The sequence below is a fragment of the Geotrypetes seraphini genome, chromosome 2 (genome assembly GCF_902459505.1).
Source record: "Geotrypetes seraphini chromosome 2, aGeoSer1.1, whole genome shotgun sequence".
NCBI classification, from domain to species: Eukaryota; Metazoa; Chordata; class Amphibia; order Gymnophiona; family Dermophiidae; genus Geotrypetes; species Geotrypetes seraphini.
The window spans coordinates 236,370,106-236,392,346 of NC_047085.1; the positions used below are offsets into that span (position 1 = coordinate 236,370,106).

The 22,241-nt window shown below is 44.3% G+C and overlaps 1 long non-coding RNA gene across 1 annotated transcript in view; it reads right to left on the bottom strand.

Moving 5' to 3' along the window:
- Nucleotides 1-705: 705 nt before the first annotated feature.
- The window catches only part of LOC117355878, a 60,129-nt gene continuing 38,593 nt past the window's right edge, over nucleotides 706-22,241 (bottom strand). The window contains exons 2-3 of the long non-coding RNA XR_004538466.1: nucleotides 1,430-1,521; nucleotides 706-1,023 (exon numbers count right to left, since the gene is read on the bottom strand). This is a non-coding gene — a long non-coding RNA (uncharacterized LOC117355878). The remainder of the gene's footprint in view (nucleotides 1,024-1,429; nucleotides 1,522-22,241) is intronic.

Below are 22,241 nucleotides of genomic sequence, written 5' to 3' on the forward strand. Positions count from 1 at the left end.
TTCCTATTGGCGATCTGCACGGTGCATGAGCGTAGGAAGATCGCTCCTGCCCCGAAAGCCCGCTAGACCACCAAGTAAGGTCAGGATACTGGGGGAAGGTGGGAAGGAGGCAGGGAAGGTCCGAAACGAAGCTTCCCCCCCCCCTAAAAAAAAAAATCACGAATAACCAATTCCATGGATGCTGAAACCACGGATTCGGAGGAGGAAGTGTATATCTGAATGTACTTTTTTCAGGCTTACTTCAGGTTTCTGATACATCCAGGTACAATAAATATTTTTCTCACCCTGAGGACTCAAAATTATTTTAAAAAAATTATAATCAGAAAGAGTTGAAGTAGGATTTGACCTTGGGTCCCTTTGTCCATAGATCATTGTACTAACCATTAGGCTATTTCTCATAGCTACAGGGAGACCTCTTAGAAGTTAATTTAAAACAGGTTTTAGTACAGTATAATCTCGTTATAACGGACTTCAAGGGACCTGGAAAAACAGTCCATTATATCCAGAGTCCGTTATATCTAGACTTGCATTTTTTTTAAAAACTTTATATAGGTCAACTTGAAACAACGCTCAATCAATGAACAACAGTCACTGCATAACCAAATCAGCAATATCAAGAACAAAACTCAGCAAAACATTGGTATGGCACGAAATGATTGCAAGACCAGAACACTAAAAGATGTTCTAAAGCATTATGTCGCACTGTCCTGGAACAAAACTACAGCTAAAAGCGGCTCTGGGGACCAAATTGGTTGTCCGTTATATCCGAAAGTCTGTTATATGCGAGTCCGCTATTTGCGATGATTTTCTGTATGTTTATAAAGGTGCACAGCCGGGACTAGCAGACCTTGTCTACTATAGGCGAGGTTCCATTATAAGTGAGTCTGCTATAACGAGATTATACTGTACCATGAATGTCCATAGTTTCTGAAGCTGTCAGAGCTCAGTATCCCTTGCAAATTTCATATTTGTGGGAGGGAGAGGGACAGCAACCACTGTGGGATTAGAGTTGTCCAGAAAAACCTAAAGATGGGAAAACACTGCAAATTGAAGTTTTTCCATGAATTTGACTATGCTTGATCAGAAAATGTAAAAAAAATTATTTAAAATTTTATTTATTTTATTTAAAATTTTAGTTTAAAAAATTTTAGTTTTTAAATTCTTGATTCATTTTTAAAACTGAAAAAGTGCCAACACGTATACATACATATAATATCATAAAAACACAGCACTTATGTTTGTACATAAATATATTAGAAAACCACTTAATCCCACCCCACCCATTTCCCACCCCCCTCCCTGGATGTGTGTAGGAATCAGAAACCTTAAATAAAGAACAATCTATTGTCTAACATAAACCTCTAATGGACTCCAAATGGTTTTAAATCTTTTACTAGTCCCCAATTGCTCTGATAACATCCTTTCATACCTGTAACTTTGACAAAGGGTTTCCCACCAAAACACTAGGTTTAGTCTGTCCCAATTCTTCCAGTTTTTCCAATATTAGCTCCATGGCCACTCCTGTCATGACAAGAAAAAGTCTTTATTTATATCGATTGGACTTTTGCCCTTACTCAATAGACTTGTTAAATAATCCAAAAGGGCAGCTATTACTGTTTCAGTGCTAAAATTAGATCTAAATCCTGATTGCGAGTTATGGAGTAATGAGTATTGCTCAAGATACTTAGTCAATTGAATATGGGGAAGATAATTTTTAACATCATTCACAGGCCATCGGCTCTCAAATGTGAATGATGTTAAAAGTTATCTTCCCCATACCTTGATAAAGAAAGCAAAACGTGTTGGTTGAGGGGATTTATATATTGATGGCTGAAAAGCTAAGTTATGAAACTAAATTATGAAATTATATATTGAAATTAACTTATGAAATTAAGCTTATTGAATTATTTAAAGCATTTCTGATATAATTAATATAAAATGAAGGGGGGTCATGTGATGTTGAGCTGTTGAGCAGACGTCGGTGGGGTGAGCTCCCGATCCCGTTCCCACCATCAGCGCATTTTGGACCCCGAGAGCCACAATTTCGCCTTTGAAGCTTGGTGCTTAGATCGCTGTCGCTTTCCCGCTGTGTTTTTCTTAGGGCTTTGGGCTTCATGACCAGTAAACTGCCCTGCTGGGAGAGGGATCGCGGCCGTGCGAGTGATTCCAAGATGGCCGACCGCGAGTCCTTCCCGCCGCTCCCGGCACCGACCGTGTGGGTGACTGAAATTGTGGCGGAGGTAAAGCTTCTGCTGGAGGGATCCCTGACCGCGAAACTACAGCCTCTCATAGATAAACTGGATTCTGTGGATACTCGTTTAGAAACACTGCAGGGCGAGTTTTCCTCCTACCAGCAACGTCTAACCACCTTGGAGGATCGAGTGCAGCAGCGTGAAGGGGACTATCAACAACTACGTGCTCAACTTGTTGCCATGGAAGTTAAGCTTGAGGACCTTGAGAACCGGTCTCGCTGGGGGAACCTGCGACTAGTTGGTCTGCCTGAAACTGTGAAGGATGGTGAGCTCCATTCCTTTCTGGAATCTTGGTTGCAGCGTACTTTAAACTTAACAACAGCGCATGGTCCCCTGAGAATTGAACGCGCTCATCGTCTGGGCCCGCTGGGAGAGCCTGGCTCGAGAGCTCGCACTGTCATTCTTAAGTTGTTGAACTCAGCCCATAAACAAGAGATTTTGCGAGCTATTCGTACTTCGGGCCCCCTGTTGTATGACAATTCCAGGGTATTGTGTTTCCAAGATTACTCCCCAGCTTTGCAAGCCAAAAGGAAAGAGTTCACTCCCATTTGTTCCCAGCTGTTCCGGATGAAAGTTCCTTTTGCTCTGCTGTATCCTGCCCGTTTGCGGATAAGACATGCTGGTCAGACTCGCTTCTTCACTGTGGCGGCTGAAGCTCTTCGATTTGTGCAATCCCTGCAGGCCCCAGACCCGGCTCCTTGATCGCCTATTGGTGGTTTTTGCACTGGATTTGGTCATTCTATTTCTGTTTGAGAACTTATTTGGAGCACAGGCCCATATGTACTGCCTCAGCTTGATGTATCATGGATGCCTCCGTGACTGGCGGCCCGCTCACGCGGTGGCATGACCTATGCAGTACTCTTTTTGTTGTTGGGAGGGCCTTGACATGGAGCCTGGGGCGATGGATCGCTCTGGACCTATTTGGGACTTTTTCTTTTCTTTTCCTGGATTGTGTGGATGGCTGGGGGGGGGGGAGTGCCTGTTTATGTTGGGTAGGCTGTTGTGCTCCTTTTTAGGGGGGGTTCTTCCCTTCTTGACTTTGTTGTACGACTGAGGGATTGGTGTGCATGGGTCTGATAAGGGAGGGAGTGTTTGAGTGCTGGGTGGAGGGTTTTGGTTGTACATATGGATGCTCTCTTGAGCTATTACGTATTGTTTTATATTGCACTATTTTATGATTTGTGGTTATCCATTTTTGCTGCCTAGCCTGCTATTAGACATATTACGTGCTGTTTTTGGAATTGTTTTGGAATTGTTTGGGTTGGATTCAGAGGTGCTTTGTTTTTTTGGGTGCCTGTAGGTTGGGTTGTTATGATTTGGCGAGGGTTGTTCCTTGTAGGCTTAGTTTGATGGGGGGGGAGTTGGGAGCTGCTCCACAGGGCCCTTAGACCACTAGTGGGTTACATGAGGGACTGGGAGGGTGTGGATGGGTGGGTGGATATGTTGGGTTTTCTTTTTGTTCTTTCTCCTTCTTCTTTTCTCTTTCTTTCTTCTTTTTTCTTTCTTTTCTTGTCGTATTCCTGGTGCCCTGCATTTGGCCTTTTGTCCTTTGGTGGAAGCTCGGGTCTGGATTGAGGATGTGGGAGCTGGTCGCTGGCTGGGACGGCCTTGCTCTCGGTTCTATTTTTGGATTTTTGCCTGTTCTTTGTCTTTATAATTTTTCCTATGTTGCCTCTTAGATGTATTTCCTGGAATATCAATGGTGTCACTTCGCCTATTAAACGACATAAGATTTTGAGAGCCTTGAACCGTCAGATAGCTGATCTTGTCTTCTTGCAGGAGATGCACCTGTCAGCGGCAGAGCATGCTAAACTTCAGACCTGGTGGGTTGGTCATCATTTGGGGGCACCGGCGAACAACCGTAAGGCGGGGGTTTTGATTTTGATTCGGAAGGGATTGCCCTTTGTCATTCAACAGCAGTGGGTGGATCCTGGGGGTAGGTATATCATTGCTAAGGTGCTACTTAATCGTCATCCCTTGATTCTTTGTAATGTTTATGCTCCTAACAACTATGATTCTCGATTTTTCTCTTCACTTATTCGCCATCTTGGTCAACATTCTGATATTCCTTTACTTGTGGGGGGGATTTCAATTGTGTTCATGATCCCTTGTTGGATAAATCACTTCCTGCTCCTCAGGATCGGATGCATCCTACTAAGGGTATTTCTTTACTTTGCTCTTCCTTAGATGTTATTGACGTTTGGCAGACGCTTCACCCCGGTGAGCGTGATTATACTCACGTTTCTAGGGCTCATGCTTCTTTGTCCAGGATTGATTACTGGCTGACCTCTAGCTCTTTGTTTTCTCAGATTGAATCGGTCACGATTGGCTCCTTTGATGTCTCTGATCATACAATGCTTTTGTTAACCTTGCATCTGGATGTCTCTTCTCCGGGCTCCTTCCGTTGGTGATTTCCGCTCCGTTTGTATAAGGATCCGAAGTTTCAGGAGTTTCTGCTTCGGAAATGGTCTGACTATCAACTCCATAATATTGAACATCGGGCTGACTCTACGCTTTTCTGGGAGGCTGCGAAAGCGGTGCTCCGCGGTGAGATCATGGTATATTCCAGCCATCAACGTCGGGCTCGGGATAGGGAGATCTTGCATTTGGAATGTAGGGTCGGTGACCTCCGTCGGCTTTATAGTCAATCTCACGCTTCCTCTTTGCGTTCCCAGCTTTTGGCCTCCCAGTGTAAGCTTCAGGAATTGTTGCATGCTAGAACTGTCAAGTCGCTTGCTTATTATAGGTATCAATTTTTTCGCTATGGGAACCAACGCGGGACGCTTTTAGCAAAGGTGGTCCGTCGATCGACGGGTCGTACTCATATCTTGCAACTTCGCTCGGCTGGAGGGGACATGGTCAGGACGGATGCCGAGATTAATGCAGTGTTTTTTGATTATTATAGGAAGCTTTACTCACAACAATCTGATTTAATGGAGGGCTCGGTATATTTGGATGGCCTTCCTCTTCCGCGTTTGTCTGACCGGGCGGTGGCTAACCTTAATGCCCCTATTACTACTGAGGAGGTGGCCGGCGTCATACAGAATGGGTCTCTGCTGAAGGCCCCCGGGCCAGATGGTTTCCGAATGGAATTCTATAAAACTTCTTCACCCTACTGTAGCACCTGTTTTAGTGGATACTTTCACGGCAGCCTTTCAGCGGGGTAACCTTCCGGACTCTCTCACTTCTGCTCAAATAGTTGTGTTGTTGAAGCCCCATAAGGATGCTGCCCTTTCTTCCTCTTACCGCCCTATTTCGTTGTTGAATGTGGAGGCTAAATTGTTCGCCAAGGTTTTGGCTAATCGATTGGCTTGTGTTCTTCCTGATTTGATTGCTTCCCCTCAGGTGGGATTTGTGCAGGGGCGCACTAGTGTGAAAAACATTAGATCCATCTTGGCTTCTTTGGAGTTTGTGGAGAGGACCCATCTATCTTCCATTTTGGTCAGCTTTGATGCTGAGAAGGCCTTCGATCGGGTCTCTTGGAACTTTTTATTTGAGGTTTTAACTCGGTATGGCATAACGGGCTTTTTTCAGGATGCGGTTCGGGTGCTTTATCATTCTCCTACAGCCTTTGTTTGGGCCAATGGACTTTGTTCTCCTTCGTTCCCCATATGTCGTGGCACGTGTCAGGGCTACCCCCTTTCCCCCTTTCCCCATTGCTCTTTGCTCTGTCTTTGGATCCTTTGATCCATGATATTCAGCTTAATGGAGCTATTTCGGGTATTCGAATTGGTTCTTCCAAATTTAAAATCTCGGCTTTTGCGGACGATCTCCTGATCCATATCTCGGATCCCATAGTATCTCTTTCCAATCTGATGGCCACTTTTCAAGAATATGGAGATTATTCTGGTTTTAAGCTTAATCTTGACAAATCTCTTGCGTTGGCCACGTCCTCACCTTTGCGGGACTCTTGGCCTGGACCCTTTCCTCTTCAATGGGCTTCCTCTTCGTTTCGTTATTTAGGGATCTTGTTGACGCCTCGTACTTCAGTGCTGTATCGCGTCAACATTGATTCTTTGTTATGTTCTTCGGCTGAGTGTTTTGCCCGATGGTCTCCTCTTCCTCTGTCCTTGTCGGGCAGGATCCATTTGTTTAATATGGTCCTTTTTCCTAAATGGCTTTATACTTTGCAGTTACTCCCTTTATGGCTTTTGAAAAGGGATATTGTTACCTTACATTCTATGCTTTCTCGATTCTGTTGGGGGGGGCGGCGGCCAAGGGTGGCGTTGCGTTACCTGTTTGGTGCGTGGGAGGGTGGGGGAATGGGGTTACCGCATTTTTGGTTATATAATGCTGCCTGTTTGATGCGTTATCTGGGGGAGTGGCTCTCGGATCACCAGGATTTTACTCCTAAATCCTATGAGAAGGAATTTTTTGCCCCTTGGCATATTCTTTCCTTGGTGCAGACGCCTCGTTCTGCATTACCAGTGCCACTTCGGGGAAGTTTGTTGTTGCACTCTCTACGCATCATCTGGTCTTATGTGTTGGCCTCATGGAATGGTACTCCCTCGATTACTAGATACTTACCTATCCAGGGGAATCTGCACTTCAGCCCCGGCATGGAGAATGCTAGTTTTCGTAAATTGGCGTCCTGGGATCTTACGTTGCTTACCCATGTTCTCCAGGCTGATGGTTCCTTAATATCCTGGGATGCTCTTGTCCGGTCTGGTGTTTTTTCTGTGGGAGACTTTCTTGCGTTTCGGCAACTTCATCATTATATTCGATCTCTCCCCCGAACCGCTTTGGCTTATCCTATTGAGGACAGATTTGCAGCACTTCTGGATCCATATTTGGAAGCTGGGTTTACGGTTTCTGGCCTTTATAAGGATTTCCATCGTTTGTTGGGACCGACTGATCGAGCCGTATTACACGCTCGTTGGTGTCAGGATCTGGGGATAGCTCGAGACGCTTTGGATCTCCCTTCCTTGATTGCACGAATCCCGGGAGTGTCTGTTAATGCTGATCTCCGGGAGTGTCAATTTAGGGTACTTCATCGGGGCTATTTTACGAAAAGTCAGTTATATTATTCAGGTTATACGGATTCCCCTTTGTGCCCTAAATGTCTCCAGCAACCCCATTCATTTATCCATGCCTTTTGGTCCTGTGTGAAAATCAAACGTTTTTGGAGGCAGGTTTTATCTTATGTGGAGCGGGTTTTAGGTAATACGCTTCCCTTTTCTGCAGCTGGTCTCTTGCTGGATAAGTATGAGGCCTTCTGTTTATCTGATCCGGGTCAGCGGCAGTTTATGAGACGGGTTGGTGTCTTGGGGAAGAAGGTGATTCTATCTGTTTGGATTGGAGATGCTTTGCCCTCCTTTTGGGCTTGGAGGAATCGTTTGCATGCTCTGCTGCTGCTGGAGCGGAAGGATGCGTCTTATAGCTTGCGAAGAAAGCGACAATTTCTTTGGATCTGGGATTCTTACCTTTTTTCACTATCACCACGGGCTAGAAGTGACATTCTGAATTCTTTGTAACTCTCTCTGAGACCCGGGCTTGATTTCATCCTTGATGGGGCGCCAGGTATACTTCCCTTCATCCACATTTGTTTTTATCTCCTTTTTTTATTTATTTATTTATTTATTTATTTTCTTTTTCTCTCTCTTTCTTCTCTCTTCTTCAGTGTTGGAGTTCACTCCTCGTCTTTGGCAGTGGGTTATCTGAGTCCAAGCCTACTGCACTACAGTTTTTCTTGCTTCGGTCTAGGGAGTTTGGGGTGGGGGTGGTTTGGGTGGGGATTGTTGGATCTGATATTCTGTATCTGATTGTTCTCTTCTGTTCTTTTGGTTGTTACCTGTTGGTTTGTCCTCTGTTATTTGAAAATGAAAATTTATGGAAGTTGTGCTATATGGGAAGAATGAGGAATTGAACCCTAATGAGCCATGATGCTCAGGGGGTGGTCCGACATCCCATTGGCACTTATATTGGATTAATCTATAACTGGACTGAATGTTATGAACATTTAGAGAAGCAGCAGCAGCCAGGTTGGCAGTGGGAGGGATGTAAGGAAGTGCTGCTTCTGGTACGCAGCAGTCCTAAATTGCTGTGCGGGGTCTTCAAAAGAGCTACGCATCCAGACAGCCACACAGCTTAGAGGGAACACCAACACCATGCTGACCTTAAAAGTTGCACCAGGCCACATAGGCAAACACACCAGGGCAGTGAAGGGGATTCACCTTAGCTGGTAAATTTAGTTCTCCCTTTCAGTTCTCCTGCTCCCCTCATCCCTCTCTCTTGGCTTTATTGTCTGTCTTTTCTGCTCTGAATTTTTATATTGCTAATCTCTCTGTTGTGCTGTACAGCTCAAAGTGCAGAATATCAAAAAATAAAACTAAACTAGTGTTCTACTCGCTCGCTTCATTTCATTTCTTGAGGTGAGCCTGAGCAGTAAATAACCCAAATGAGAGTAAATGTAATAATGGTAAAAGGCGGGTGCACACAGCTGTGTCTTAACCAGGCTTCTAAGTAACAAATCGATACACAAGTCTCCCTGAGTAGGCTGTTTCATACCTCCAGGCCAGTGCAAGAAAACCTTTGACTCCAGTACCAGACAACCAAGCTAAATAAAGCAACTAATAATTTAATACTGAAAATTACATTCCAGTCACTGGCCTCCTGGAAGACCAACCTGTTGCTAGATCAGCATAAGTAAAGTTACCAGATTTTAGTAAATTCCGGACCCTCTAGACCTGCCCCCAGGCCCACCCATCTCCTCCCCGTTATGTCCCAGTACCAGGTTTTGAAAAGCTGTCAGGACCCCTGGACATGTCCTTGAAAAGGAGGACATGTCCAGGGAAATCCAAATGTCTGGTAATCCTGAGCATAAGAACCACATACAAAAATATTGTGCACATGCATATGAGTCTACATAGCCCCCCCCCCATCTTCAGCCGCCGCATCGGAGACAACGCTCACATGTACATCTGAGGACAGGAGTTTTGCGGGCTTGATAGAGGCTGTTGAACATCCCTCCCTAGTCCCGCCCAAAACATGCCCCCTTGCCATTTGGATGAACTGCAGCCTGAAATGTCCAAATTCTGACTTTCCAAAATCAGGATTTGGACATTTTTAGCAGGCGGACATTTTTTTTTAGGCCTTTCAAAGGTGTCCATCTTATACACGAATACAGTATGTCTGGTGCGGTACTCGGAGAGACCCCCCGCCAGGAAAGAGACTTGGGAGTATTGGTCGACAAGTCAATGAAATCGTTCGTGCAATGCGCGGTGGCGATGGCATTGGCGAAAAGGTTGAACAGAATGCTAGGAATGGTTAAGAAGGGGATCATGAGCAGATCAGAGGTTATCATGCCGCTGTACCAGGCCATGGTACGCCCCCCACTTGAATACTGTGTCCAGCACTGGTTGCCATACATGAAGGACACGGTACTGTTCGAAAGGGTCCAGAGCAGTGCGACTAAAATGGTTAAGGGGCTGGAGGAGTTGCCGTACAGTGAGAGATTAGAGAAACTGGGCCTCTTCTCCCTTGAAAAGAGGAGATTGAGAGGGGACATGATCGAAACATTCAAGATAATGAAGGGAATAGACTTAGTAGATAGAGACAGGTTGTTCACCCTCTCCAAGGTAGAGAGAACGAGAGGGCACTCTCTACAGTTAAAAGGGGATCGATTCCATACAAACGTAAGGAAGTTCTTCTTCACCCAGAGAGTGGTGGAAAGCTGGAACGCTCTTCCGGGCGCTGGTCTTTGACCTAAGGGCCGCTACATGAGTGGACTGCTGGGCACGATGGACCACTGGTCTGACCCAGCAGCGGCAATTCTTATGTTCTCTTGTTCTTTAAAAATGAGCACCACAGTGCATAAATGCAAGAAGTCATTCCCATGGGCGGATCATGGGAGGAACCTGGATGGGGCTGCCACATGTGCACATCTTACAGAATACTGCAAGCCAGTGGCATAGCGACAGTGAGAAGTGCCTGCAGTGGTGGTGCCACTCCTCCGCCCTCTTCTCCGCCCCCCCCCACTCACCTTCATCGCTTCCCCTCCTGTGCACACCTGTTCCCTCCCCCTATGCCTCTGTAACATTCCTGGGGAGAGAACAGCAACCCCCAAGCTGCTGTCATTCCAGGGTCAGCTCTTCCTCCGATGTCATTTCCTAGGCGTGGGTCCAGAAAGTGACATCAGAGGAAGTGCTGATGCTGGCATGACAGCAGGCTAGGGAATGCTGTTCCTTCCCAGCAGGCGGTGAAGGAACAGGTGGGCAGATAGGAGGATGGGTACCTGGCACCCAGGGCCTACCCCCCCACCCCCCCCCCTGGAGAATGGTTGTAGGTTAAGTTTTCTTTGAACTATGTTCTGTTACTGTTACAGGGAGAGTCCTTGATAAAGCCGTTGTCATCTGGCGAAACATGTTGGATTTACTCCCCTGGACCGACGGACAGAATGTATTTGAGCTGATTGATTAAGATAAGTGATTAAGCTCTTTATTCACCTTTATAAAAGTGTAATGAGGTTTTTGGGGCAAAGATTTATACTATAATATTTATACTTTCATCGATTTTACTATATTTGAGAGAAGTTAAAAATTAAGATTAAAATTAGTATTAGAAATAATTTTTTTCAAAACTCATGAGGAGGCTGGTGTGTAAATCTCTTGGCAATGAGAGGATAGCTGAGCCTAGAGTGACACCGCTGAAGTTTTGATTAAACTTTTTGATATGTTCTAAGCGTAATAAGGTTTGATGAATGATTTCTAAAATCTGCTTTTCAAAGATTGGGGTATGTTTCCTGAGAATAATATATACATTTTGTGAAGATCTCAGGATAAAAATATTTTCATTGTGCCTATGCATACCTTTGCTTCATTTAGACATCCACTGATGCCAGGTTTCACTGCACAGTATCAGAGCACCTATAAGGAGACGGTTCATAGACAACCCCGCGAAAGACAAAGGCGCGTGCCGACAACTGAGCGCAAGACGGAGGCACACGCCGAAGAAAATTACAGTTTTTAGGGGCTCCGATGGGGGGTTTTGTTGGGGAGCCCCCCCCAGTTTACTTAATAGAGATCGCGCCGGCGTTGTGGGGGGTTAGGGGGGTTGTAACCCTCCACATTTTACAGTAAACTTAACTTTTTCCCTAAAAACAGGGAAAAAGTGAAGTTTTCAGTAAAAACAGGGAAAAAGTGAAGTTTTCAGTAAAATGTGGGGGGTTACAACCCCCCACACCCCCCACAACGCGGCGCAATCTCTATACAACACGGCGCGATCTCTATTAAGTAAAGTGTGGGGTTCCCCCCCCACGCCCCCCCCGTCGGAGCCGTAAAAACAGTAATTTTCACGGCGCGCACCTCCGCGTTGCGCTCAATTGTCTGGGCGCGCCTTTGTCCCGGTGCGCTTCTGACCTGACACCAAGGAGACACCTTCTTTTAGAACTGCCTTCATTAACCCCCTCCTTTACAACATTTTTAGTGCCAGCTGCGGTGGTAAGAACTCCAACGCTCATAGAATTCCTTTGAGCGTCGGAGTTCATACCACCGCGACCAGTGTAGCTTTGTAAAGGATGGGCTAAGTGCTTTAAGTGTAAGAACGTACATTTTTCCAAGAATTTTTCCTAAAGAAGTTTACCACGTCATGTTCTTCCCATTGGAATTTTTCAATGAGCTCGCTCATATTTTCCATCATTTTATTTCCCACTAGTTAAGCAACTTCAGCTCAACTAGTGAGAAATAAATTTCAAAACTATGTGCCGTAAAAAGAACTAGACTTGTAAAACATTATGCATAAGTAATTGCCATAATTGTTTTACACATCTTAAATAAAAGGGTATTTGAGTATTCATAGAAATACAGATAATTTAACATATTTATAACTTTGTATTATAATGTTTATATTATTTCAAATTATACTTTAGGGACCAAAGCTACTCGCTTGCATGTGGATACAAACACACATATATATATACACACATGCACAGAAACAAAGAAAGAGCTGCTGCGAAAATTCTGCATCATAATGGAGTCACAAAGAGAGGAAATCAAGATGGCGACCTAGATGGACATGCTGAAATGGGCTCCGGAGATAAAAAGTTTTTCCTTTTTCCTTTGAATGCTGTATTCACTTTTAAGATGGGTAAGAGAAAAGGGGAAATAAGAACTTTCCCTTCTCATCCATTGAGAGAGGTTCGTGGTCCATTCAGCAATGCTCTCCGGAACCGGTGCTGGCAATGAGGCAGCCTTACCAGAGCTGGATGCGACCCTTAGCCTGGAGGAAAGACTTCTGCCCTCAGATCCAAGCATGGTGAAGCTGCTGGAGCTATCGATGAAGCCACATGAGGCAGGAAGCCTAGCAGCTATTGCGTTATCACTAGAGAGGAGCGATCAGAGCTTAGAGCAGGGGTAGGGAACTCTCGAGAGCCTTATTCCAGTCGGGTGTTCAGGATTTCCCCAATGAATATGCATGAGATCTATTTGCATGCACTGCTTTCAATGCATATTCATTGGGGAAATCCTGAAAACCCAACTGGAATACGGCTCTCGAGGACCGGAGTTCCCTACCCCTGGCTTAGAGGGAGTAGTTGGAGGAGTAGACACTGCCACGGGCGAGGGCCATGAGTTTTCCTTGGGGCTCCAAGGAATTCTAGGAGCAATGGATAGACAACAGCTGGTAGATTCCTTTGGTGAGGAACCAAAGAAGCAGCAGAATGGCGGTGAGCCTTCTTTCTCTCTCTAATGATTAAACCTACCCATGTAACGCTAGATTCCATCTGGGACACAGTTGCACATTTGGAAAAAGTTCTCTTAGGGAATAAAACATCATCAGAAATTACTTTACCTGATTATAAAACGTGCCTAGTCACCCAGGAGGCAAAGAATTTTGAATTGAAGAGAAAAGTTGAGGAAGCTCAACAAGATCTAAAACTGATTACATCTAATGCCTTTGTATTTGGACAAGGATATGTGGGACTGAGGAACAAAGTAGAAAAATTGGAGAACTATACACAGAGGTTGAACCTCCATGTTGTTAACTTTCCCCAGTTAAAAAAAAGTAGCTCCCTTAGAAATGCTCAAGAAACATCTGACTGAGATTTGGGGGGGGGGGAGTACCTAAAGAAGCTGTCCCTCCTGTGCATATTTTTTGCCAGAGAAAAATCGGCAGGTCTCAAGACAAGTTTATTACTATTTGATATACCACTTAAAACAATCCTAAGCAGTTTACACTTCTCCCTCGTTATTCGCGGGGGATAAGGGCAGAGCCGGACCGCGAATGGCGAAAAAACACGAATATCCATCTCTGACCCACCCCCGCCTCCCTTCCGCCTTCCCCTGGCATCCCGGCCTTACCTGGTGGTCTAGCTGGTTTTTGATGCAGGAGCAATCTTCCTACGCTCCTGCCCCGTGCAGATAGCCATTAAGAACTGGCTGTGGGGAGTTCCCATAGTCTCTCGAGACAACATAGGATATGACAGGGAAACAAGAAGAGCTATCAACTATAGAAGAGTGTGTAAGAACTACTTTTTTGGTGACTTTTGTGTTTGAGTCAGATAAAGACTGGGTGATGAGGCTGTATTTTTGTAATCAAAATAAGTTGTTTCTGGGAGGAAAGGTTTGGGTATTTCCTGATATCTGTGTGGAAACCCAGGGGAAGTAGAAGCAAGTTTTGTTGCTTCACCCCCAGGTATTATCTCTGGGCGCATGTTTATTTTTATGATTTCCTTGTAAATGTTTAATTCTTTTTTAATCTAATAGATAGAAATGATCCGAAACAACGCGAGGCTTTTCTTGAAAATAAACAGCAAATATAGGTCCCAAATGTGGATAGGAGGGAAATGAATAAGGAAACTTACCTCCCTCTTCTTTTGAACGCATAGTGCGGGTTTTAGGCCAGCAGCGGCATTCACTGCTCTGATGCTCATAGGAATTCCATGAGCGTTGAAGCAGTAACTGCCACTGCTGGCGCTAAAACCCGCGAAAAAAGAGGGGGTTAGTTTTCTAATTGGTAAAATGGAAGATATAGAAAAAGCTGTCTAGATATCCTGTATTTCTTTTTGAAATTATCTTTTCCTTAGTAACAATGCCTCTTTTCCTTCATATCTCCTCTTCAGTTTAGTGGGCTTATAGGAAATTCATTGTTTTTTCTTTACTATACAGATTTTCTGTTTATTTTGCCTTTGTTAATTACTGTATAATGCAATTGAATTTTATTTTCTAATGCATGTTATATGCTATTTGTTAATTAAAATTTAAATAAAAATGGAGTCACAATATTCCCTTATTTCAATTTAGCATAAGAATAAAAGAATGTTATATTTGTAGCAAAATTAAATTTTAAAAGCATGGAATAAAATGTTTGTGTAATTTCTCTGTATTGGGCTTTTTTCTGTATTTTTCCTCCAGCTTTCCCTTTTCCCACCTTGATGCCTCTTGCCTTTCTCCTCCAGCCCTACAATCCTTATTGGCTACTGCCCCATTGAGCATTCCCTCCCCTTTCTCCATCAGACATCTCATCAGGGACCTTCCCTTCTTCAAGACACATCCATACACTTCCCACCCCCCTTCATCAGGCACCCCGCCTTTTCTTTTGTCTGTCCCTAACTCTATTGCTACTATTTATTATTTCTATAGCACTGAAAGGCGTATGTAGTACTGTACGTTTAACATACAATAGACATAGTGACATACCTAGCATGTGTGACACCCGGGGCCCATCATTTTTTGGCATCCCCCCCCATCTGTATGAAAAACATGATTTTTAGTAACAAGCCATACGTCACACATGAGTACCTAGGAAAAGGCAGCATCTTATATATGCAGTGAGCAGTACATCAATATACCCATTGTAAAACTAAACAAGCCAGACTAGTACAGATCAATCCTGCAGTCAATCCTAACAGAAAACCATATCTTTCGAACACATAGAACACAGAAAACACCTTCGCCTAGTAAGGAATATCATCACAAACTTACCCCTCCCCCTTTTACAAAACTGTAGTGTGGATTTTAGCCACGGTGGTAACAGCTCTGATGCTCATAAAATTCTGAGCATCAGAGCTGCTACCACCATGGCAGGCACTAAAAAACGCTCCACAGTTTTGTAAAAGGGGGGATAAAATAGAAATACATAGACAAAGGTTAAATTGAACCAGCAAGAAGCTGGACTCTGCATACAATGCAATACCACAGAAACAGTGACACATGTCTCCTAAAACAATAAATAAATAGAAAATTTTTGTTCTACCTTTGTCTTCTCTGGTTTCTGCTTTCCTCATCTTCTTGTTATTCTCTTCCTTCCATCCACTGTTTGCCATCTCTCTGCCCCTATATGGCATCTTCTCTCCTATGCCCCTTCCAGAAACTGTATGCCTCCCCCCTTCTATCTCTCCTTTCACCCCCATTGGTCTGGTATCTGTCTCCTCTCCTTCCCCCCTGCTCTGGCATCTCTTTCTCCGCTCCCTTCTTCCTGGTCTTCCTTCTCAATTTATTTTCTGCCTCTGTCTAAATTCTTTTTTACTATTCAGTCCTCAATTTCCCTCTTTCACTGTGTCTACCTATAGCTTGCCACCTCTTTCCCTCACCCCTTCCAGTAACTAACTATCTTATTCCCTCAATCCTGCATGTGCCCTTTTTTTCTTTCTGCTCCCCACTTCCTTCCAGCATCTGCTCCCCCTTTCCCTAACACTTCCATTCAGCAGCTGTCCTTCCTCTCCCCTGCACTTCCATTCAGTGTCTGTTTCCCTCTCTCTACCCCTTCCATCTACTGTTCACCCTCTATCTCGCCCCTTCCATTCACTGCCCTCTGTGCTCTTTCTATCCAGTGTGCACCCTCTCTCTCTCTCTCTTCCATATGGCATCTTCCCTCTTTCTATGCTCCTTCCATAAACTATCTATCCCATGCCCCTTCTCTCCTTTGTACATGATTGATTTCAACTCTGTCACCTCTCCGTTTTTCTCTCTCTGTCACCACCCCTCCCCTATGCTTTGGCATCTCTCTCTTCTCCTTTCCACCTCACGGTCTGGCATCATCCCTTCCCTGATTCCCGGCATCTTTCCTTTCCTTTTCTTCCATCTCTCCCTCCCGCTCCATGCTCTAACATCTCCTCCTTCCTTTCCCCCTTCCTTTTCCCTTGATCTGGCATACCTTCCTCCTTCCCTCCATGCCCTGGTATTTCTTCTTCCCTCTAAGCCCTGCATCTCCTTTCATTCCCTCCAGTTGGGTACAGCAACACTCTCCCCTCTATTCTCTTTCCTCCTTCTGTCACCCAAGGATTGGTGTCCTGAACTTCATCGGACAGCAGCAGCATTCACAATTCACTGCAGTTGCCAGCTTCAGGACTTCCTCTCTGTCGGGTCCTGTCTTCATGAAAACAGGAAGTAGGCAGGACCCAGCAGAGAGAAAGGCCTGAAGCCGGCAATAGCAGTGAATTGTAAAAGCTGCTGCTTCCCGAAGAAGGTAATGGCGCCAGGCCTTGGAGCACCGAGGCAGACCGCTTCTCCCCCCTCCCAGCCGAACCCCCGCTGACCCTCCTATCTCTCCCCCCCAAGTGAACCTTTCTGACCCTCCCAGCGAGAGCAGCAAACCTCCCTCCAGTAGCATCAGCTGCTTCACGGCTTTCTCCTGCCGGTGAAGTGTCACTGATGACATCATCAGTGACGCAGCAGAGGGAGAAGAAAGCTGCTCTCGCTGGGAGGGTGGGAGCGCGATAGGGACCGGGCCGGCTGTGCACCCCCCTAAGGCTGCACCCAGGGCGGACGCTCCTCCCCCCTTGGTACGCCACTGAATAGACAGTCCCTGTTCAGAAGAGCTAACAATCTAATTAGACAGACAGGACATCTCACGGTTGGGGAGATTATGGTACAGGAAATGATACAGTGGGTATAGGTATCTGACAGCAGTGAGTGGGAGTTAAGAGTTGAAAGCAGTTTCAAAAAAGTGGGCTTTTAGTTTGGATTTGAATACTGCTAGGGATGGAGCATGACGTATTGAATCAGGCAGCCTGTTCCAGGCATACAGTGCTGCAAGAAAGTCTGGAGTTAGCAGTGGAAGAGAAGGGTACAGATAAAAGGGGCTTGCACGATGAACGGAGTTCACGGGGAGGAGCATAGGAGGAGATAAGTGAAGAGATATTGGGGGACTTCAGAGTGAATGCACTTGTAAGTCAGCAAAAGGAGTTTGAACTGTATTCGGAAATGGATGGAGAGCCAATGAAGTGACTTGAGGAGAGGGGTAATGTGAGAATAACGGCTCTCAGGGAAAATAAGTCGTGCAACAGAATTTTGAACGGATTGAAGAAGTGAGAGAAGGGTGTGCGGGAGGCCTGAGAGAAGTGTGTTGCAGTAGTCTAAGCACGAAGTGATAAGAACATTGATAAGACTGGTAGTGTGTTCAGAGAGGAGAGGACAGATATTTGTAATATTGTATAGAAGGAAGCGACATGTTTTAGCGGTTTGTTGGATCTGAGCAGAGAAGGCGAGAGAGGGGTCAAAGATCACCCTAAGGTTGCGAGCTGACAAGACAGGGAAGAGGCCTTTCTGGTGAGTAGGGGCAGTGGAGCACAGATGGAGATCATATGAGGACATTAGAGCAAGAAACCTGGATGTATAGAAGTCAGAAGGGTCATCGTCATGGATGTTGAAGTTGCCGAGGATAAGGAAGGGAGATGAGGGTTCAAGAAAGGAGAACCAGGAGTCAAACTCAGTGAGGAAGGAGGAGAAGGATTTATCAGGGGGTCAGTAAATAACTGCTACTCTGAGAGACAGGGGAGTGGAGTAGGGGACACTTGATGAAGTTAAAGGGAAATACTTTTAAAATCAATAGGAAGAAATATTTTTTCATTCAGAGAATAGTTAAGCTCTGGAATGCATTGCCAAAAGTTGTAGTAAGAGCGGTTAGTGTAGCTGATTTTAAGAAAGGTTTGGACAATTTCCTGGAGGAAAAGTCCATAGTTTATTATTGAGAAAGACATGGGGGAAGCCACTGCTTGCCCTCGATCAGTAGCATAGAATGTTGCTACTCCTTGGGTTTTGGCCAGGTACTAGTGACCTGAATTGGCCACCGTGAGAACAGGCTATTAGGCTTGATGGACCATAGGTCTGACCCAATAAGGCTAGTCTTATGTTCTTACTGCCCATAGGTTAGTGTGGAAAGGAGAGAACTCAAGGTGCTTAGAAATGGGCCATTAATTCAATTATCAATTGCAAAATTCCATGTAAAGAATTGCTATTATTAAAATGGGAAGACGTCCCCGTGATATGTATTGCTGTATTTTACTGCCCGCCCTGACAATCCATTTCAGACTGGGTCAGAATTTTTCATGCTATTGCAGAATTGATATTGGCTTGGCCAAACATTCTTTTTGTAGGTGATTTTAATATATATTTTGAGGCTACTAAATCTTCACATGTGGCTGATTTTCACACTTTTATATCATGTTTGGGCTTGACTCAGTGGATAAAGCAACCCACTCATAATGGCGGTCATTGTCTAGGCTTAGTATTTACGGATCTTCAATCCTGTTTATCAATATCTCAAATATCAAGTTATGAATTATTGTGGTCTGACCACGAAGCTCTTATGTTCAGACTACTAGAGTATTCAGGTCAGCAGAACCAGGAATCAGATTGTACACAGCAAATGATCCAAGCATATAGAGCGGTGGATCCTAAGGAATGACCTTCTTTATTTTAGAAGTTCTCTTCGGACTTTGTAGACTTATTCATAGAGCAGCAAGCTTCCTCTGAAAATTGATCAGGGTCTACCACACCTCCAGCCCTATTTGCATTAATCTTCTGTAGTTCCACTCCTAGCCCTTCAGCTGTGAACACAGAACAGAAGCAATCCAATCTCATCTTTATCAGCTTCTACATATTTCTCCCCTTCACCTTTGAGTCTCACAATGCCACTTTTGCATACTAATATATCTAAAAAAGAAGTCTTGTCGTCCCCCCCCCCCCCCCCCCATTTTACAATGTCGGCTATTTTTTCTTTCATTTTCATCTTTGTTTTCCTGACTACTCGACCAGCCTCTCTTAACTTTTCCAGAAATTTTTGCCTGTCTTCCTCTTTCTGCAATCTTTTGTAGTTTATGAAAGCTAATCTTTTTTTCCTTACATTCTCAGCTACTACTTTTGAGAACCAAAGCAGCCTTCTTTTCCTCTTACTTTTACTTAGTTTCCTTACAAAATGGTTTGTTGACCTTACAATATCTCCTTTCAGTTTTGCCCACTGCTTTCCTACTTCTTCCAAATGTTCCCATCAAGACAATTCCTTTACATAATCCCCTATGTGAACCAAGTTAGTTTTTTTGAAGTCTAGAACCTTCACTTTCCAATGAGCCTTCTTTACACCTGTCTTAATATTAAATCACACCATGTGGTGATCACTAGGTGCCAGGACTGAGGAGTGAGGGTGAGACCCAGTGTGGCTCACCAAGAGTAAAGGATTAGGGACCCTGCACCTGAGGACTTGCACAAGAAGAGGACAAAGACAAGACTGTGTGGATACCCATCCCTGTGGGTAAATGTGAATGTATGTGACTCTGCTTACTGCAGAGCCCCAGTGGAGTGTTTCAGCTTGGCAGGAAGATAGCATGGTCCCAGCTGAGGGAAGCGGGTGGAACCTGGAGTGGCTCACCATGAGTATTGAAGGAATTGGATGAAGAGATTGGGAAACCATGTGATGCACTATCTGGAGTGACTTGAAGATGGACATTATGACCAATTTCTGTACTCTGAAAGACCTAGATGTAATAGTTTGAAATAGCTACCAAGAGTTCAAATAAAGTTCAAGTTATCAACTATTCATCAGTCTCAGCTTGATTTGTCCAATTAAGTGATAGACAGAGTGAAGTGATTGAACCCTGGGGAAATAATCCTTCAGCCAATGGGGATTTAGCCCAATCTCGGCCTTCACCCAGCTCAAAAACAGACATTCTTTTTGTGTGACCTGGTCACGGATTCCTGAACCAAAGAGCTAGCTGGTGCCCTGAGACTGTGTAAAACCAGTTACATACATAAACCAACGAATAAATTAAACAAATGTTACAAACGTCTCATAAACATAAAACACCAAAGAGACAATGGACAACCAAAACATTTGAACTGAATCTGCTATCCTTTTCAACCCACACATCAGCAAATCTAGCTTGTACCATAAGCAAACATAAATGAATACTGTTTAACTGCCTTAAAAAAGATGAAAGTATCAGCCTGTGTTCTAATGTAAGATGGCAACTGATTCCATTCCCACAGTCTGGCAATTGAAAATGTGCTATTCCTTGTTTCTTCAATAAGTGTTCTGCATAGGGTTGCCATATGGCTCCAGAAAAAAAGAGGATGGATTGAGACATCCAGGTTTTACTTCCATTGAAAACAATGGAAGTAAAACCCAGAAGTGTTAATCTGTCCTCATCAGGAAGGGATGAAAAGAACTACATCTCTAATCAGTGATCTACAGCAGAAGTGTCCGACCTTTTGGCTTCCCTGGGCCGCATTGGCCGAAAAAAATTTTCTGGGGCCGCACAACCGCGGAAACGCTGCAGCAAGACAGAGGAGGGAGCCAGCAAGACGGTAAACACACAGGGGCAACAGAAGAAAACACTGCATTGCCCTCGACCGGGGCCACACAAAATACTTCATGGGGCCGCATGCAGCCCTTGGGCCGCAGGTTGGACACCCCTGATCTACAGTGTTCAGTTTATAAATGTTCAGTGCTGCTGCTAAGTGCCTGTCATGATACAAGTCCTTATGGAGGAGCAAATGTATTTTAAACCAAATCTGAAGCATCACATGTAGCCAATGAAGCATAATGACACACGAGGCAGTGGTTGCTTCCTTTACATCTATCTTTTCCAGGCAAGACTATTCCCACTCCAGCCACGTGGCTTTCGTGAGCTTTTTGTTTTGTGCATGTCTTTCTGACATTGCCTTTTTACAGGCATGTGCGTTTTACATTACATTAGTGATTTCTATTCCGCCATTACCTTGCGGTTAAAGGTGGATTACATTATTACAGTTTACAGTATTACATACGAGGTATTAGGTCAATTGGAGATACATAAGAAGTAGTCTGGAAATTTATTAAGATGGTGAGGATCAGAGAGTGTTGCAGGTGGTGCTTGGGTCAAGTCTGGTTGTGTTAGTTTAGTTTAATGTATTTTTTGAATAGTAGGATTTTTGTTTCTTTTTTGAAGGTTTTGAAGTCTGCGGTCATGATTAGTAGGTTAGAGAGTTGGTGGTTTTATCTATTCTGTGTAAGTTAATTACTGCAGTCATTAACCTTAGCTTGGCTTGTGCCACTGCATGAGTTCTTGCGATCTCAAACATTTTATTTAGACTGAGATCAGCACCCTGATTTATCAGTCTCTCTTTCACCTTGGGAGAATTGATGCCAAATACAATTCCATCATGGATCATAACCTAGTTTCAGTAAAGGCACAGTCTCCAGCTTACAGTTTCAGATTTGACTTCTTTTTTTTCTATTGGTTCATTTTCTGCTTTCTGTATCTTCCTGTAGAATTTATATCTTGTAAATATTGGGTTTGCTTTAGGGTCACAAACTATACATATCTTTTGTAGTAGGCACTGAGCTGTTTACTGTGCATCAAGATTTACAAAGACTAGGGGGCATTCAATGAAGTTACAGAGTAATACTTATAAAACCAATAGGAGGAAATATTTTTTCACTCAGAGAATAGTTAAGCTCTGGAATGGGTCACCAGAGGTTGTGGTAAGAGCAGTTAATGTAGCTAGTTTTAAAAAAGGTTTGAAAAAGTTCTTAGAGGAAAAGTCCATAGTCTGTTATTGAGACAGACATGGGGGGAGCCTGTGCTTGCCCTGAATTGGTAGCATGGAATGCTGCTGCTACTTAAGTTTTTGCCAGGTACTTGTGACTTGGATTGGCCTCTGTGAAGACGGGATACTGGGCTAGATGAACCATTGGTCTGACCCAGTACGGATATTCTTATGTTCTTAAAATCTGGTCTGTGTTCAGAAAGTGAAAACATACGTGTTTGGTATAAACATTGTTGTGCTACGCACTCCT